At 41.6% G+C, this 12,380-nt stretch overlaps 1 pseudogene; it reads right to left on the minus strand.

The window, feature by feature from the left end:
• Nucleotides 1–7,245: 7,245 nt before the first annotated feature.
• LOC102256868 lies at nt 7,246–7,583 on the minus strand (annotated as a pseudogene).
• Nucleotides 7,584–12,380: the final 4,797 nt, after the last annotated feature.

The raw sequence follows: 12,380 nt of genomic DNA on the forward strand, positions 1-12,380 counted from the left end.
ATGTGTCTCTAGAAGTGCAATCACTGGGCCCCAGGGGATATTTCTAGGGACATATCAACAAGGAATACCTGCATATTTGCACAAAAGACACATATTAGAATTTTTTAAAACTATTTTTCATATTACAGTGTTTTTAACCAGCCAGATTTGGCAACTACACACACAACCATCAACGGGTAGAATGGATCCATAAAGTACAGAGTATTTACAGAGGAGAATACTACACAGTAATGAGAATTAACAATCGACATATACACACAACATGGTGAAACTCACAATCATAATTTTGAGCAAAAGAAGTCAGGCCCCCCTCCCAAAAAACAGAGTCCATATGACTTCTAGGGAGCTGATAATTTTCTGATTCTTGATCACGGTTCTGGTTACATGAGTGTTATTTGTGAAAACGTACTAAGCCATACTCTCATGTCGTGTGTTCTCTATATTTATATTATGCTTCAACAAAAAGCTTTTAAAATACATGCATATTAAAAAATTACATACACAAAAGTCAAAGTAGAAAGTGCTGGAGGAGAACTTCCACCCAACCTTCCATCCACTCACTCCTCGCTGACTGTGGGTGAGGAGGGAGAAGGAGCCACAGCTACCATAGCCTGGGTGGCCCCCTCCCCTGTGTCATCCCTGCCCTGATCCTTCTGTCTTGACCGCCATGACCTGAAAGGTGAGAAGAACAATGCTCCTTTTGTCTGGCCAGGGGAGTGGACCTGCTCTGCAGACCCAACCTCCCTTCCCATGGGCATCCCAAGTCTGTGCTGAGGGGAAGAAGCAGGAAGCAGGAAGCCTGATAGCAGCCAGCAACAGAGGTACTACTTTGATCTATAGTTTTTTTCAACTGATTCCAAAGATGGAAGGGAAAGGAATGATTAGTTATCACCCCTTAACCTTAATAACATCTTTCTCAGCAGTTAAGAAATGAAGACAAGCCCAGTCAGTGTGGCTCAGTGGTTGAGCGTCGACCTATGAACCAGGAGATCTCGGTTCAATTCCCAGTCAGAGCATATACCTGCACAGAAATGTACAAAGCTTTATTCATAATTGCCAAAATTTGGAAGCCACCACGTGGCCTCTGATCCTCTACACACACACACACACACACACACACACACACACACACACATCAGTAGGTGATGAATAAACTGTAGTACATTCAAACAATGGAATATTATTCAATGCTAAAAGGAAATGAACTATGAAGCCATGAAAAGACATGAAGGAAACTCAAATGCATATTGTTAAGTGAAAGAGGCCGGTCTGAAAAGGCTACATGCTATATGATTCCAACTTTATGGCATTCTGGAAAAGACAGAACTACGGGGACAGTGAAAAGATCAGTGGGAGCCAGGGTTTAGGAGGAGGAAGGAATGAACAGGCAGAGCACAGGGGAATTTTAGAGAAGAAAAACAACTCTGTGTGTGATACTATAGTGGTAGATACATTTCACTATACATTTGTCCAAACCCTAAGGTACAACACAAAGAGTGAACCTATGAACTTTGGATGATAATGACACGTCAATGTAGGTTTATTGATTATAACAAATGTATTACTTTGGTGTGGAATGTTGATACTGGGGGAGGCTGTGCATGTGTGGGGAGCAGGGGTATATGGAAAATCTCTGTGCCTCAATTTTACTGTAAACCTAAAACTGCTCTAAAAAATAAAGGCTATTAAAAGTAATATGTATTATTTAAGCCACTACATTTTGGAGTGGCGTGTTACATAGACAAAAGTAACTGATACACTGGGTCAAACCTTGGGTGGGAAGAGGAATCAAAAAGGAATCAAATCTGTCACCTAAGAATCATACACAAATGAGAAGACAGACCAAGTAGCAGTCATGGAATTCAAGAGTGAGTTGCAGCCATACCCGTAGTCAGGCATGTTAGTTAAAACCAGGACACAGGCTGAGTCTAACATTTTACAATAAGGACACCGTGCAGCCCCATGGGGTGCTGTTTTTGATGGTTTCTTGTTAGTAGGAGAAGAGATTCCCTCTACTGAGACTTTACAGCAAATTTCCTATTTCTAGAAGCCTCAAAAGTGGAGCACAAGATAATGAATGCAATTCTTATGTAAGAGGCAGAGAGCATGAGACGCTTCCACAAGAGAAGTTCAGCAAGGGCTGCCCTGCTCCCGCCACCAGAACCCATCATCAGAACTAAGGAGGGAAGAAAAGGCACCAGAAAAATGTTGAAATTGTGGACTGTCCAGGAGTAATTTATTTGGTTCTTTGGGATGAATGAACTCACCACCCTCTGCGTCCCAACCTATCTTACTCTCTGCCTCTCCCCGGCCCTACCACACACACGCACCAACCAGAGAACATAACACAACATTGGTCCTCGTCTCTTTGCAAAAGACCCTGATAATGATACTCAAGGGTTCTCTGGATGTCCAAGATCATGTGCTGAGAACATTGTCTTGGAAAAGGAAACAATAAAATTTCCTGTAGATGAAAAACTCAAGTTGGGGTCCTGAAGTCAGATTCCAGCCCAAACAAGGTTTGAGTTTGGGCTGGTGTGTAGGTGGAAATCCTCATCTAGTTCTGCAACAGATGGGGAGTTGGGGAGGAAGTTTGAGAAATGGGTGGGGACAACAGAGCACAACTTATTACCAGAGAGAGCTGGCAATGATTTCAAATCAGTGCCGTCTCCTGAATTGATAAGAATTTCATCAAGGCCATTAATTAGCTGCTAACCATATGCTTCTTGTCTTTGAATGTGCCTCCTAATTCAACATGAAAATGATGACTAAATTACTGGTCCTGGAACTGAACTTCCATACCTGGACCATTTTATTCATAGTCGCCTCTCCCATTCATAGGACACTGAGGGATGTGAAGAAACTTGTCCTGGACCAATGATGAGACAGCTCTGTCCACAGTCCATTCACCCACATGAAGAAAAGACCGAATAATTAGGGAAGCTACATCTATAAATTTGGAGAGATTTTTCTAGTTTAAATCAAACAATACCTTAAAGACATCCCTAGATTTTTCATCTGTGTCTATATAGGTCAACAAAAGTGAGGAGTTGAACTCAAAAGACCTAGCCAGGGTTAATAAAAAACTTTCATTTCTTTACTGTAATAAAAGGTTTTTAGATGTATGTAACGTGTTAATACTTGTCCTCTACCCAAAGTCATATTTTGATACTGAAATATTATTTAAAATTGCATTGTGTCTTTCAGCAGCATCCATAAAGTGCTTATAAAACCAAGTGCCTGCAAGAAGACAAAGCAGTTGGACGCCTCATACTACCCATGGAAGTGCAAAATGATTCAGGGCTCATGTTTTATGGGACACAGCACTGGGAAGCTCGTGTTTCTATCAGGCAGGGTTCTGAGCTGCAGACAACAGAATCCACTCTAACTAGTTTAAGTAGAAAAGGTTCATTCCACTAGGTATCTCACAAAATTCCCAGTTACAGGAACCAAGCCTGGGTGAGGGGAATGCTACATGGCCAGAAGCAATGCAGCCAGGAGATATGTCCAACTTCCTCACAGGAATGCTCTATCAGAACCCCACTGCGGCCACCACCCACAGCCTATGACTTCAGAAGATGGGACAGAAGGTCCCATGCTGCCCCAGAAAAAGCAAGTACCACACAGCCACCCACACAATTCCCATAGAGCCCCATCATCTTACCTGGTTCACTTCTGCCTCTCCTGCCTCACGTGCGGGGTCTGCCTGGTGGAAGTCAATCCAGTGTGGCTCCCAGGCTGCACAGGGGTTTTAAAATGTTACTTTTATCTTTCCAGACTCGATGGAAATTTGTGTTGAGTGAGCCCCTATGTGGTAGCTACCATAGTATATTTTGGGAGTAAGAGCAGGTTGAGTCCATTGGATTTGGATGAAGAATCCCCGCAGGATATTGGAAATGGTCAATACCAGTGACTGAGACAAAGGAGTCACCTGCAGGGAAGTGAGGACTGCTTTCAGCATAGGGGCCAACATGCCTCAGATACGATGTTGAGTATAAAACAGTAAATGGCAGACTCTTTGGGAACACTTGCATTTAAGAAGTTAGGTCCAGCCCTAACTGGTTTGGCTCAGTGGATAGAGCGTCGGCCTGAGGACTGGGGGGTCCCGGGTTCGATTCCGGTCAAGGGCAAATACCTTGGTTGTGGGCACATCCTCAGTTGGGAGGTGTGCAGGAGGCAGCTGATCGATGTTTCTAACTCTCTATCCCTCTCCCTTTCTCTCTGTAAAAAGTCTATAAAATATTTTTTTAAAAAAATAAGTTAGGTCCAGTGGGACAAAATTTCATCTAAGAATACATTTTCATGAATGAGGGGGAAAAGGGTTTTTAATGATTGTTTTAATTCTGGGGGGAGCAGAGGCATTGAGATAGAATGATTTGTTCATACGTAAGTCATTATCAGGTGCCCCCCCCCATTTCAAAGAAGTTCCCACAGGAAGTGGTTAGAAATCAGTAGACAACTGACATTTTTGCCTACCTAGCACCTCTCCCTCTTTTTGCACATCTCTTCTGGAATACTATTCCATCCCCACTCCATGTGGCCCAATCCATCAAGGTGCCCCACTACCCACTTGGGCTCTGGGAATATGCTCCAAATCAGCTCCCCAAAGAAACTGAATCATCACACACACACACACACACACACACACACACACACACACACACACACACACACACACACACACACACACACACACACACACACACACACACACACACACACACACACACACACACACACACACACACACACACACACACACACACACACACACACACACACACACACACACACACACACACACACACACACACACACACACACACACACACACACACACACACGAGGGCGAGCACGCATCAGCTGGAACGGAGTCATTCCAGTGGTTAGTTCCTTACAAAGGGTGCCTAGAGCTGCCCTCTTTCTATCACTTTTGAGGTCTCATTGTAAAATGCTTCCATCAAGTCTGAGCTTTTTGTTGCCCTTCTAAATATACGACTGTTCTGTTTAAGTTAACTGGAGTCTGTTTCTGTTGTTTGCCACTGAAGATCACTAGCTGATATGCAAGTGCTGTCACAGAGAGGCTTACTTTGTCCTATTAGGGGCATGGTTTGGTCAATCCTTGTTCACCAGATCATGGCGTGTGGTAGATCATTATAATAATGGCCCCAGTGAGCACATTCCCCTTTGCAATGGGATATTGCTATTCCTGCCTCAAAGCTCCATCCATGGAGTCTATTCTGCACTTCCCTGAGACCCAGGCTGGCTTTCTGACTTATTTTGACCAATCGAATATGGTGGATGTGAGGCTGTGTGGTTTCATGAGTTTAGGCTTGCAGCTCCCCCCTTCACCTTCTTGGACCCTGAGACTGCCATGCTGTGAGAAGGCCTGGTCTGGCCTACAGGAGGGTTAGCGGCCACTGGAGAAGAACCAATGTGTCTCATCAACATCCAGACATGAGAGTTGGGGCATCTTGGGTTCTTCAGCCCCAACCTAGTCATCAGCTGATCACCACCACATGTGTGAACCCAAGCAAGACTCCCAAAAGAAACTGCCCAGATTTCTGACCCATAGAATTGTGAGAAATAATAAGTGATTATTATTTTAAGCCATTAAGGCTTTGTGTGGGGTTTTATGCTTTTAAAAAATAGTTTATTTTTGTACATTTAAAATTGCAGTTTTTGTGACACAAGAAAAATATTTTTCTAATATCAAAATACACATCTCTTTGGTACAGGAACATACCATATGTATTATCTTTAACTTAAAATAATTAATCAAGAACTATGACCTAATGTGCTAAACAGAACTATTCTTTGACTATTCATTTGTCCCCTTTCATAGGCCCATAGTGGAGCTTTTGAATATAGTTCTGTACACATCTCCATATCTACAAAGAATTAAGATGCCATATCAAAGATGTCCAGAGTTATATAGTAGAAAATTAGTTGGCTTGACACAAACCAGAGAGAGGTTGTGGGTAGGGGGAGAGAGAAACATAAGATGCAAGACAAGGAAAAAAAGAATAGTATCAATAAGGTCAAATAATATGAAAACAATCACATCATTTAAATTTGATACATTAAAAACAAAGTAACTTCTTTAGAATTATTATATGTAGAATTTAGAATTGTTACTTACAAAGCTCCAAAAGTAGTAGTGCAGAGCCATACCTGTGATAAGGCACTTCAAAGAGAGCAGTCAAATATACAACATCTAATGCAAGAAGTATTTTCTGTAGAACCAGTCAACCTTCTAAACAAATAGGGAAAAAATATGCATTCTTTCCAGACATGCTTTCATTTTCTGAAAAGCCTTTTTAAAAAGTGCCATAGAAAGGCAAAACATATTTATCATCTGTTTTAAAAAGCTCTCATCAGTTAAAGTTCAAATCTCCATTTTAAAAATAAGAATGTTTTCCTTCAACTCAATGAGGTTGACTCAAATATTTTTTAGAGAAACAATTTTAACCTTCATGCTAAAAACAGGAAGAAAAAATGGATTTAAATTATGTTGTCAACTATTTTATCTAACAAACTTTTAGTGATTGTGCAACACTGTTCTAGGTGCTGGGAATATGGAAGTAGATAGGTATAATGGTTGGTTGGTTTTAGGGAACTTAACCCAATGGAACACGATGTAACATCGCTAACCTGCAAGTTATTTTCCGTGGTCCATAAAATGAAGCTCAACTTCAAACTCTTCCATGCTTGGCATCTTCTTGCAAATCAAATAGAATGATGTTCTACCTAGTTTGCTACTGGTAACTCTGTGATATTATTATCTACTGATAAAATTAACTTCCATAAAAGATTCTATGAAAGTTTAGACAGGAAGTATTTAAGATAAACAAATACTGGCCAGCATCAAAAATAACATCAGGCCTGGCCCGTGTGGCTCAGTGATTGAGCGTCACCTATGAACCAGGAGGTCAGGATTCAATTCTCTGGTCAGGGCACATGCCTGGGTTGTGAGCTCATCCCCAGTGGGGGGCATGCAGGAAGCAGCCAATGGACGATTCTCTCTCATCATTGATGTTTCTATCTCTCCCTTTCCCTTTCTCTCTGAAATCAATAGAAAAGAAAAACGTATAAAAAAAATAACAACAGTATTCTGCTTTCACAAAAATGAAAAATAAAAACAAGAAAACTATCATTTTGAGTACACAGAACTACTGGAGATTATCCAATACATAAGGCACATGTGCAAATATCGAAAGTGAAGAAGTATGAGTTATTCCACAACTAAATCTGTAAGTCGGGCTTCAAAGAATCATATCCTTCTTTCAGGAGGCCCCACCATGTTTTCAGAAAACATGCATTTTCTGTACTTATAAAGGCAAACTCTTCTTCTTAAGCTGATACTGCAGGTGTAGCTTCAAGAAATTTGGTTAATGAAAGTGCTGGGTCTCTGATCTGCAGCTCCACTTTCTCCAGCGGGTCCACCATTTGACCACTGTTGCTGCTTGGAAGTGGCCAGTACAAACTCTGTGGGATGCTGGAGGAAGGTGTTGAAGAGGCCTCTAAAGTCAAGGGAGGCAGCAGAGCTGGGAAGAAACCCTCACGTCCTCAGGGTCTGCCATGGAGAATGAGCCACTAGGTTTTCAGTGAGTTTTTCCAATGCAATCGACAACTGATCAATAAGGGAGGACAGGACCCTGCAACCACTGAAGCTCTGACACGATAACAGCAACATCATATGGGGCTGGGCATGGGAGTGTGTGTGGAAGGAAGACTCAAGATGAAGTGGACTCCAGCTGCACTTCCTTCTGGCATCTGCCACTGAAATAGGAGCGCCCCTGAGCTCCTGCCTCAGCCTGGGAGGCAGCAGAGCAGAAACCAGAGGCCTTGGCGATACCAGGAAGCATGAGACGTGAATTCCAGTTCTGTCTCTGCAGCTGCCTGGGTTGGAGAAGCCACTTAACCTCCCCAATTCCAGTTTCCTCGTCCACAAAATGGGCATAATATACTGTCTTCCTACTACACAAGTTTGTGAGTGTGAATGAGATAGTGCACAAGCTCTAAATAAACTTAAGGGCCCACTTACTCTAGCCAGCTAGGCATGCAACATCCAGAAACCACTGGGTCCTAATTAATTCTTAGAGTGTTAGTCACCGTGGGGACAATAGCCAACCACACCATTAGAGGTCTTCTGTTGATGTGTGGGAGGCCGATTCCATCTCTTGGAGATGATCCATGGCAAAATCATGACATTGTTGATATATATTTATAACCAGACTCTTCCCTTCCAATGTCTGAAAATTGTTTAATGTCCATATTGGTCTCACAGTCAACCTTGAAATTTCTTCCTATTTTGCTTCCTAAAACCAGGAGCAATGCTCTAGCCCATTGTTCATGAGATATTACTAAGGGTCACAAAATCTCTTCACTTAATTGCTAGCTGTGGCCTCTGTTATATTAATTCCTCTCTCTCCACCCCCTCTATGACCTCTTGTTAGCTATTGACAGATATTTTCTTTTTCAATCCATTCTAAGATCTCTTCAGCCTCCTTTGAATATTGTCTTTTCCTGCTCCTGGCCTCATGGTTTCATTAACCTGATGGGAGCCCGATCTCCTTTAAGAACCAGCAAATGGCCATTCCATATTCACATCCTTGTCCTTCCTCCTCAGCTTTTCTTTCTGCCCTACCCCAAGACGATGTAGGGTACAAGCATCTAAAATTTTCAAAGTGTTCTGATGTGGTGTCCAGCACGAGCACCTCTAGCTCACAGATCCCTTTCAGTGAGGCTGGGTACAGACCAGATGTTTCAGCAGCTATATCACATTTGCAGCTCATTTGCAGCTTGAGGTGTGCTAAACCCCAAGTTCATTTTTGAAGAAACTCCTCTTTACCTAGGTCCTGTCTTGCTTAAATTTTGCAAGTTTTGTTTTACCCAAATAATCACTGGATTAGATTGAAAGTGGTCTCCAGATTCTGGCATTGCTCAGGGCTCTCTTGCCTTTCCACTTTACAAATCAGTCCACTTGATCAGCGTGACTTTATCCAAGACATTGATGAATGAGCTGTCTGGAGCACAGACCCGTGGCATTCCCCTAGCAAATTCCTGTGCAGAATTTATCTTCCACAAACCTCCTGGCAGCAGGCCTATCCTTTATAATTTCTCAAACTTTAACAACAGCTCAAAGGTCAAAAAAAGCATCTTTATTTCTTGCATACCCTGTAATTGTATCTTAGGTTCCCCCTTCTATCCTTTCATATTCCTGGTCTACATACGTTTTTCTAGCCACTGTTCTTCTGGAGAAGGCAGATAGAACAGGAATTGAATGGTTCTGCCTCTTCTGGAGCCAGATGGCCTCATTCAAACCCTGGTTCCTTCCCTTAGTTGCTATGTACCCTTGGACAAGAGACCTAATGGCTCTGTGCCTCAGTGGCTCCTCTGTGAAGTGGGGATTCTAACAGTACTCTCCTCAGAGGGCTATTTTAAGTACTAAATGCCCGAGTACATGAGAACTGCTTAGAACAGCATCTGGCACACAAAGAGCACTATGGAGGCATCACCCATCATCATCATCATCATCATCACTGTCAGTCATTATCATCACCATCACCAAATTGTTGTTGATGTCACTATTACTATTATTTCGCAATTACCTCTCCAAGCAGTGGAGCTACCTTACTTGTACTTTTTGTGTGTGTGTGTGAGGGGGCGGGGGGGGGGGCGGCATGAATATATTTTAATTTTAGCTCTTTCTCCTATTCTTATATATGCACATAATGCTATAAATTTCCCTCTAAACACTGCTTTTACAGTGGGGCCTTGACTTACGAGCTTAATTCGTTCAGAGACGGAGCTCGTTAAGGAGCTCGTTAACTCAAATTACTCTATCAACTCAATGCAAAAAATCGGCCGAGACAGCTGGTATCTCAAAAAACTCGTTAGTCGGGACACTTGTAAGTCAAGGCCCCACTGTACTTCCTCCCATAAATTTTAATAAGCTGCATGTTTATTTTCACTTAGTTCAAGATATTTTAAAATTCCTATCAAGACTTTGTTGATCCATGAATTACTTAAAAGTGTGTTGTTTATTCTCTAATTATTTGAGAGATTTCCCAAGTATTGTTATTATTGATTCCTAGTTTAATTCCACTGTGGTCTGAGATTGCTAGTCTTTTAAATTTGTTAAGGTGTGTTTCATGAGCCAGGATATGGGCTATCTTGGTAAATGTTCCATGTGAGCTTGAGGAAAAAATGTGTATTCTGCTTTGGTAGATGGAGTGTTCAGTAAATGTCAATTAGATCAAGTTGATTAACAGTGCTATTCAGGTCAACTTTATCCTTATTGATTTTCTGCCTGCTTGACCTATCAATTACTGACTGGGAGACGTTGAAGTCTCCAGCGACTATAGTGGATTTGTCTGTTTCTCTTTTTAGCTCTATCAGTTTTGCCTCATTTTGATGATCTGTTGTTACATGCATCTAATGTTATGTATTCTTAGAGAACTGACACATTTATCATTATACAGTGGCCCTCTTTATCCATATAATTCTCCTTGTTCGGATGTCTGTTTGAAATTAATATAGCTACTTCAGCTTTCTTTGGATTAATGTTAGCATGGTTCATCTTTCTCCATCCCTTTACTTTTAACTCTTCAGAGTATTTATATTTAAAGTGGATTTCTTATAGAAAATATAGTAGTTTCCCTATACTTTTAAACTAATCTAAGTCCACCTTCAAATAACACTATACCACTTCACATGTAGTGAAGGTAATATACAACAAAATATTTTCAATTCCTCCCTCCCAAGCCTTATGAATTACTGACATTCATTTTACTTATCCATGTGCTACAATCACCAAATGCATGGTTACTATTATTACATTATTATCTCTTAGAGACCTAGACAGAGTCTTTAGCTTTGTTTCCAATGCCAGAAGTCCTATTTTAGAGAGGATGGTGAGATGTAAGCTCCCTCAAATAGCAAATTATTTCTAATCCTCTGAAAAGCATGCCTTAAACATCTTAAGAGCACTTAGGATGTAAAGCACTTTGCTGGGCTCCCTGGGCCATCAGATAATCACAGAACTCAGATGGCAGTCACTCTGACCCCCACATCTTACAGATGAGGAAACTGGCCCATGATGGGGAAGTGTTTGCTAATGGGCTGTTCTGGAGAAAAAAGAAGCTACAGGAAGGCAGCCTGCTCTTAGACGGAGTCCTGTACTGATGGATTAAAATTTAACAAGAAAGGACATTATTATTCAACAAAAATAAAATAAGGACAATAACTTGCAGAAAAGAGCAATAAACTAACTGAGGAGACAGTGAGTTTGTGGAACTGTGTTCCTTATGATCAAATCAATGAAATATCACATTCTCTGTCTACCAGTTGGCGCCCATCCAGTGAGGATGCAGCTTGATAGAGAAGATGCCTTCCTGAGGATCACCAACCATGTAGCAGTCTATGCAGTGTCCACCCCAGAAGGTGTCTTTATTTGGCCTATGTTTTGCATCGCCAGAAGAGCTTGGTCTCCTGTAAAGTAAACCACGAAAGGCAAGATTAAACGTAGCCTGGTACCCAGTGTTATCAGACAATGTTCTGTTTAAAGTACTGGCCTGCAGTCTGCCAAGAAAAGCTATGCATGGTACGCTTCTTGTCTCCCACCGTCGTTCAAACAATATTCTAATGAACAATACACAGAAAGCTTTATAAACAAGCAGAAAGAGGAGTTGGAGATATTTGGAGGGGTGTAAAGACTGAGAGTTTTATACTCTGCAAGTAAAACTACATCTCAAATCCAATTTGGCCATTGGTCCCACAGGAAGAGTTAGAAATGACCTTCAGAAAGCTAGTGAGGGGGCGTGGGGGAGGGAAGAAATTAGCTGTCTGTTTGATGCAGCTGTGGGTGTCATGGGCTATTGCCTGGAACTTTCATTTTTTTCTTTATTACCTTGCCCAGTGGTTAGATCTGACCCTCTTGAGGCAGTCATTAGTGTGCACACTGCTGCTTCTCTGTTCCTAGGTGTTGAAAGTGACCTTCAGGATGATAGAAAACCTTCCTTCAATCCAATGTTATGAAAGTAGCAAACATTTTCCAACATTTATCATGTTCCCTGCATGCTGTGAGGGAGGAAATTTTTTTAATTAATTAAAATTTTAAAAAATCTCCCCACACATATGAAGGCTCAGAACTTCTGCTCAAACACTAATAGCTCCCAACATCACCATCCACTTCTGAATGGTGTTGTTAGAAAGCTTTACCTTCTATCAAGCCAGCATCTGTGTTGTTGTTGTTGGGGGTGGGGGGGAGATAGGGATTGAAATTAACTTTATTATCAGTGATTGTCAGTTTTCAACCAGCAACAATTATCCATCTGGAGTTTCAAGGGTGGACTTGCCCCCTAGTCAGCGCTGTC

This window comes from Myotis brandtii, unplaced genomic scaffold (assembly GCF_000412655.1).
Source record: "Myotis brandtii unplaced genomic scaffold, ASM41265v1 scaffold72, whole genome shotgun sequence".
Taxonomy (NCBI): Eukaryota; Metazoa; Chordata; class Mammalia; order Chiroptera; family Vespertilionidae; genus Myotis; species Myotis brandtii.